The sequence below is a fragment of the Gracilinanus agilis genome, chromosome 2, assembly GCF_016433145.1.
Source record: "Gracilinanus agilis isolate LMUSP501 chromosome 2, AgileGrace, whole genome shotgun sequence".
NCBI classification, from domain to species: Eukaryota; Metazoa; Chordata; class Mammalia; order Didelphimorphia; family Didelphidae; genus Gracilinanus; species Gracilinanus agilis.
In genome coordinates this window covers 319195227-319203114 of record NC_058131.1, presented here as the reverse complement: position 1 = coordinate 319203114, position 7888 = coordinate 319195227, and the positions used below count along the sequence as shown (strand labels likewise).

Here is a 7888-nt window from a genome sequence, read left to right as displayed (position 1 = left end):
AGACTTGAGTTCAAGAATCTACTCCGATGCTTGCTAGTTATGAAATCCTAGGCAAGTGGTATAAAAGTTATTAGCCTCATTTTGCAGATGGTCCCTCAGGACACTGACTTCCCAGAGAAGAGAAGTAACTTTCTCAAGGCCACATAAGTAGAAGGTAGCAGAGCTGGGATTTAAACCCAATCAGCCAGCTCTTCCCACTATACCATACTACCTCCCTACCTAAGCCAACCAATCAATCAACATTATTAAGGACCTAAATTGTGCCAGGAAACATGCTAAGTGCTGGGGCCGTTAATTAGATACCATGAAATTTATTAACAAGTATGATTGTAAGTAGAATCCCACTACACTGGAGCTTAGAGGAAAGAATCTCTTGTATAGTCTCCCTTTTCCACCTTCCATCTGTTCTTTCAAAGCATGAAATAATGAAATCATAAGAGTCCTTCTTTAATCCTTAAACCCTCAGGGGAGAACAATGTGAGCTCTTTCTCCCTGACACATTCAAATACTTGACACAGAGACTTCCCGTGGGAGGAAAAAGTATAGCCTCCCTTGGTAGTAGGACTACAGTTCTAATTCTGAGCACATCACTGCAAAGAAAGAGAAGCTCCACCGTGACTCATCTTGTGACTTGGAGAAAAAACCCAATGCATTAAAAACAAAAGTAAGAAAGACCAGGTTGACCCTTTCCCGTTTCCCACCTAGACTGAGAGGAATAGCCGGCAGAAATTTGTAAATATCGTGTTAGGATCTGAGCCCCCTCCCCCCCCTTTTTTTGGGTGGAAATGGTACCCTAGTGCAAATTACTAATTTAGTCATTTTCGTAGAATTGTTTAGGTGTGAGGAGGTTTTGCGTGGGTTACGGAAATCCCCTCCCCTCTAGCATACTAAAACTTTAGCGACTGTCCCCCACCCCCATCCCCAAAGACCATAAAAAGAACATTGGTTGCAGAGAATTGGAAGGGATCTTAGCATGTGGAATGGCAAAACCGGAAGGGACTCTGACTATAGTAGAAATAGCTCATATTTATCCTGGATTTAAATTTTTACCTTCCCCAAAGACAGCCCACAAAGCTTATTATTCCCATTTTATAGACCCAGAAACTGAGGCTCTTAAGAGGCTCTGTGACTTGTCTACGGGCCACACAGCTAGGCAGCTTGGATAGTTAGAAGAGAACCTTACACAATATACATAGCACGGCCCTCTCATTTCACAGATCAGGTAACTGAGGCTCCCTTAGGACGGAAGTGACCAGGTCAAGGTCACTGACCTCCCTGGGCTGGACGGGCAAGAAAGGGATAGAAGGTGGGGCCCCGGTAGAGGCGGAGGGCGGAGTGGAGGGGACAAAGGGCGGCCCGGGGGAGCCCAGAGAGGGTGGGGCTTGCTCCCCGCCCCCTCTCAGTCCCCGTGGGCCCTGGGGCCGCGCTCCCGGGAGGCCTGCGTGGCAGACAGCGCGCGGAGGGGCAGGCGCGGCCCCGGCAGTGGAGGCGGGGGCGCGCGTGCGCGGCCCCGCAGCACCGGCGGCAGCGGAGTTGGTGGTGGCGGCCGCGCGGCTAAGTTGCGTCCGGGACTCCGGGGCTCCGGCTGCACCGCACTTTGCTCACAGAAGCCGGTAAGGCCTCCCAGGGGCTTGGGGAGCCTGGCGGGGACTGAGCCGGGGAGGGGCAGCCCCTGGTCCTTGGGAGCCGGACCAGGAGCTGGGGGGTGGGGAAGGGCAGGAGACGCCTCAGGCTTGGGGCAGCAAGAGAACCCCGAGCCCCCTCCCTCATTTCCAACCCTCCCCTCCGGGGATCAGCGCTTGGACTCTCACCCCGCCCCAGGGGTGCCCCCTCCCCCAGCATCCCGAGCTTGGGCGGTCAGCGCCCCTGGGGGCGGGGCGGCGGGAGGACTGAGGTGGTGGTGGTGGTGGTGGTGGTGGTGGTTGGGGGGGGGGGGCGTTGAACTTGACCCTTCTGTGCTTGGGTGTCCCTGGGTGTCCGGTCTGTTTGTGCCCGTGGCGGTGTGTCTGTGCTTCTATTTGTGGGTGTGTGTCTGAATGTCTGTGGGTGTGTGTCCGTCTGCTGGGGTGTTGTCTGACTGTGTGCCTATTTGTGTTTGTCGGTGCCGGTGTGTGCCTATTTGTGTCTGGGTCTCAATGTGTGCCTATATCTGTTCGTGTTTCTTTGCGAGTGTCTCCGTGTCTCCGCGTCCATGTGTTGTCCCCATTCCCTCCTTCCAGGCGGGAAGGGGATTGGCCATTAGCCAGTTTCCCTTAGTGCCTACAGCTCCCAGCTGCTCCGGGCCGTGCAGAGTCCAAGATTCCTCTTCCTGTGCACAGCCCATTGCTGTGTGTGCTGGATGGGGGGGAGGCTTCCAGAAAGAGAAGTTGGTTTAGGGCTTTTGTTTTTCTTCACAAATGAGAGACCAACGGTAGAAAGTAAACTTAGGAGAGACTTTAAGGCATGGCAGGAGGGACACACAGACCTACATTTACTTAGAGGCTAACAATATTTTAAGATTCACCCAGGTAGATTTTTATAATAGCTGAGGCTGTTTTCTCTGGGGCTTTAATGCAGTGTGCTTACCTCACAAGTCTGTGAGAAAGATAGGGCAAGTGTTATTCTTCCCATTTTACAGATGTGGCAAATTGAGCTCAGAGAAGTAAAGTACTTCTATCCATGGCCTCAACACAGATAGTAGGTGTCAGAGCTGGGCTTTGAACCCATGGCTCTTGTTTATTAAATCTATACCATGATGGTCTCAGGTAAACACAAAGAGATAAATTGAGCTATAGAGACATATAAGCAAATAAAGACATTAGAGATACAGACAGGGAGGCAAAGAAAGAGACACAAACATTTATGGTATATTCTATTTCCCTCTCGTCTCAGTCCACTGTTGTCACCTTTCCCTGGGGCCCTGTGGACCTTTCCTTCCTGACCCACATCAGTGGATGGGACTTTAACCTGCCCTATGATTTTAGGGTGTGCAATGATGAAGATGCAACCTGACTGCTTGATTCTCAAGGAATTTGTTTTCTTAGGGTGTACTTGGCTTTTAACTTTTAACACCCCCCCCCACAACAACATTTCCCAATGTCTGATTCCTTAACATTAGGAGAAAGGGGTATTTCTCTATGTTGCATGGGGTATATTTTCCTATTTGCCAAGGGTGTAGCTTATAAAGGAAACTTAGGTCATAGGATGTTAGGACTAGAAGGGATTTCAGAACATAGAATGTCAGAGTGTGTATAGAAGTACTCTGGACTTGTATTTGAATTCTGGTTCTAATACTAGCAGTAGAAGCTTCCCTGAGCTATACTTGTATAATCTGTAAAATAAGTGGGGGTGCTTACACTATCTGCTAACAGAGTTGTCTGGAAAGTGCTTTATAAACTATTTTGCTATAGAAATATGAATTGTCTTAGAACAAAGAATATTGAAATTGGAAGGAAAGAGCAATCATCTAGTCCAACCAATTCCCTCTTTTTACATGGTCATACAATCAGTAAGCAACTGAGCCAAGATGTGAACTCAGATCTTCTAACTCAAATCCAGGGCTCTTTCTATATAACACCAGAATGTCTTGTTGATAGAACCATAAAACCAGTATAACTTTTCCATAAGTTAATTGTCCCAATTTCAGGGAAGCAATATCCACTGTATTGCTTAGGATTTCAGTCCCAGCAGTGCCATTTAACTACGTTACCTTGGGAAAATCACTTAGGATGCCTTAGATTCTTAATGGATTATAATTCTTCCACCAAGACCCTCATAGAGATGTGAGGACCAAATGAGATAACAGATTGGAAACTCTAGGAAATGCTGTAGAATTGTCCCCAACAGAAGGTTGGCCAGCAGGTGATGATATATTTTGATTCCAGCAAATTTTGAAACCAGCTTTTGAGGAGTAGAAGTGTTGAGATCTACATTGGTTGAGGAAGTATGCACACTGATGAAATCATTGGTCCTAAAATTATTGAAGTCATATTATTATTCCTCACAGATTCCTATTGCTTTTGAAGTGACCTGTTGTCTGGCTGGCTTGTGTTTTTGTCCAGTGGAATGTTTCAGTTTCCTTTAAAAATCCCCAAATTTGAGTCTTTCAGAATTGGAGTAGGGGCAGAAGAGGTAATGAAAGGAAAAGGGGTTGGTGTGAGAGAGGAAGAGATACTTTGAATATGCAAATATAATGCTTGAATTAAAAAAACAAACAAACTTGGTTTTATGAAGGGATAGGACTGCCTGATGGGGCCACAATATGGCTGAGATGGATAACTGACTTCTTAAAAAAACATTTTCCCAAATGGAAGGAGGATTGTTTTGTAGAGCTGCTATAGATAGTGCAGCCTAGAGGAGTTCTAGGTCTGGGCTTTGTAACTGCCTGTGTACCCTGAGGCAAGTCATTCATTCCCCTTTCAAGGGCCTGGGTTCTCTTTTCTCTAGAATAAGAAGATTGGGATATTAAATGAGTTCTAAGGTATCAGGTCTAAATTCTGGGACCCAGAATGGAAGAAGTCATACTGTCTTAATTAATTAAGGAAACATTGAGGGTATCTAGTTGAAGCTCTTTGTTTTACAGATGGGAAAACTGATTAGTATACTGGGAAAAAGACCTGGATTTGTATTCAGTAGTCAGTGTGCTTGGCTTTGCTACTTAATACTTTTGTAAACTTGAACGCAATGTAGTATACTAATTCTCAAACATTTTGGTCTCAGGAACCCTCTGCACTCTTAAGAATTATTGATGACCACACCCTATCCCAAAGACGTTTGTTTATGTGGTTTATAGTTATAAATAATTTACTATATCAGAAATTAAAACATTTTGGTATTATGTAAATAGTTTTGACCTTGTGGACACCTTAAAGGGTCTCAGGGACTCTCAGACTACATTTTGAGAACCATTAGACTGTAGTGGAGAAGGCACTGGATTTAATTAGGAAGAGATGGATTCAAATCCCACTTCAGGCACTTACTGACTGTATAACAGAGCAAATCACAAAGCTTCTCTGTGACTCTGTTTCCTCTTCTATTAAACAAGTAAGCTGTATCCTAAGGCCTCTAAGTTACCTTTCTGTTCTGAATCTATGATCAAGCTATTTCCCTTCCCTGGGCCTCAGTTGCCTCATCTGTAAATTGAGTCATTTTGAACCAAATGAGATTTAAAGACCTCCCATCCCCATATACTATGATCATAGGCCCTTAAAAAAAAAAAAGCAAGCTCCAACATTTTGTATTCTAAGGGACCTTCTACTCTAACATTTTTTGATTCTATAAATCACAAATGATTGATTCCAAAGAATGCAAAGTAAGTGTACCATGTCATCTTTAAAAAAAAAAATAGCTTGATTCCCTTAATACCAGCCCCCCAACACACAGCACTTCTGTGTTTGCTGGAAACTCCACCTCTTCCATCATGGCACAGTCTGTCTTCATTCCCCCCAAATAAAATACAACTCTGGGGAGGGGTAGAATGAGTCACTCCCTGGCAGAGATCCTTACTGGCAAAGGTTTGGGAAGGTTCTTGCCCAACTTCCCAGAAGAAAAGGCATAGGAGGTTGGAATGCTCTCTGTGGTTTGTGAAGCTCTGTGGTCCCGTCAGCTTTGGAAATGACTGAAAATGAGAGTTTAAAAAAATAATACTAGAGGAGCAACCTCACTTCATTTCTTTATTTCTCTCTGAGCTGGAAATGACTTGCAGATAATACAACCATGCCAGTCTTTAGATGGAGAGTTCTTAGAATTGCCAAATGGTTCTCTTCCTGGTTTTATGAGGGAGATAAGATAGATTTTTGGAGGCTTGATTGGTAGATCATAAGTTAAAGTTTGATTAAGAGGGGAGAGTTAGGTAGCTCAGTGGATTGAGAGTAAGACCTAGAGACAGGAGGTTCTAGATTCAGATTTGGCCTCAGATACTTCCTCACTATGTGACCCTGGGCAAGTCACTTAATCCCCATTGCTTAGCCCTTACTGCGCTTTTGCTTTGGAACCATTATACAATATTAATCCTAAAACAGAAGGCAAGGGCTTAAAATTTTTTTGATTAGCAGTCATTTCAGTTAGCTACATCTCCTTGGGAAGTTTCAGATAGATATTTTGAGAGACCAGTGAAGTTATTTGTCTGTAAGAATACATGAAACCTTTTGTGTTCTTTGCCATCAGTTACTTGTGAGTGATTTTTAGGGTCTAAGAATATAGTAGGAGTGGCCTCAGAATGCAGTGTGGGAGCCAAAAGGCACTTTAGAACATAGAATAAGTAAACAATGCCATGTCACCCTCTACTCAGTTAACTCCAGTATCACACTATTACCTTATGGATTAAAAATACATTCTTCCACTTGGGTATTTAAGACTCACCTCTCACATGTTGGCTTCATTCTACCTTTCCAAACTTCTTAAATATTATCTCCTAAACATCCTTCCAAATCCCCACATACACTCTATGCTTCAGCCATACTGTCTACTTGCCATTTCTCTCACCTGACATTTGATCTCCTGTTTCCATTTCTTTGCACTGGTTGTTTCTTTAGAATTCATTTCCTTCTCCAACTCTTAGAATCCAAGATTTCCTTCAAGACTCAGCTAGGTTCTGTCTAATGTAGGAAGCCTTTCCTATCCCCACAGCTGTTACTACTTTACCCCATCCCAGGTTACCTTGTATCTGTTTTACATGTATCTTCTGGTTTTTTTTTTTAACCTATATATTGATTTCCCCTTTTTAGAATGCAAACTTTTTGAAGGCAGGGACTTTTACTACTTGCTTACCTGATTGACTGATAATACAGGCATGATGGAAAGAGACTTGGATCAAGACACAAAAGAGCTAGGTTCAAATATTCCTGTGCAATTAACTTCCCTCAGCCCTAGTTTCAAAGTATGATAATGAAACCAGACCAACTAATCACTTAAAAGTCCTTTTGTCCCCAACATTTTATGTTCTAAGATCCCTTAAAGTTCCAACATTCTGTATTTCAAAGTTCAAACATTTTAGGTTCTGTTTCATACATTCAGTGTTTAAGGTCCCTTCAAAAATTGACATCCTATAGTCTATGTCCCAACGATCTATATTTTAAAATTCCTTCTAGCTTAGAAATTGCCCAATTCTGTAACATCATCCCTATATGTAGTCTTTAGTGAGAAGCGGAGATATGATAGTGTCCTGGTGAGAGATACTGGATTTGGGTTCCGCCCCTGGGGTCAAATATCACCTCTGCTACATATTACTTAATTGACCTTGTGTCACAATCTTTCTGACCTCAACTAAACTTTGTATCTTCTCTAATTCTTTTGAAAGAAAACACTTAATTACTTCATTGGATGAGATGATTTGAGTCCTTTTCTAGCTTTTAACATTATAATCCTTTACACTAGAGGCAGAACTGGAACTAGAATCCAGACCTCTTAAGTACGAGTCCTGGGCTCTTTCCACTTTCTCCGTATGTCCCTTCATTTGTTCATATCTTAATTCATTGCTCTTGTAAGAAATAAACTTTGCATATTGTCCTTGGGCCTCTTAAAGTTTCTTTTCCTGTTCAGAAGGAAAGGTATTTCTTTCCCTCAGAAGTATATTTTGCAAATTCACGAACATTTGCAAATTGCTATGAGATACACTAATTTAAGGTGTGAAATAATAGATCTTGCAGGAAGGCACAGCCACATTTCTGGCATTGATTGATTCTTTCCCGTCTGGCCTGTGATTTGGGGAGGTAAAAATAGTCTTTATTTTCATCTTTTATCTTTTATCCTGATGCCATCCTTAAAAAAAAGATGCACACACATGTCACAGAACCCTCTTGGGCCATTATGACTGGCGGTGTCAAAGGTTCCTTCCAGGCCTGCCCAGATTCTGTGTTATAAAGATTCTTCTAACTTTGGCATTCTGTGTTCTGAGGAAAACTGGAATGGG

At 43.2% G+C, this 7888-nt stretch overlaps 1 protein-coding gene across 1 annotated transcript in view; it reads left to right on the top strand.

The window, feature by feature from the left end:
* The first annotated feature begins 1554 nt into the window (after positions 1-1554).
* The window catches only part of NEK6 (NIMA related kinase 6), a 128739-nt gene continuing 122405 nt past the window's right edge, over positions 1555-7888 (top strand). The window contains exon 1 of the mRNA XM_044664249.1: positions 1555-1613. The gene's annotated coding sequence lies outside the window, so the exon portion shown is untranslated. The remainder of the gene's footprint in view (positions 1614-7888) is intronic.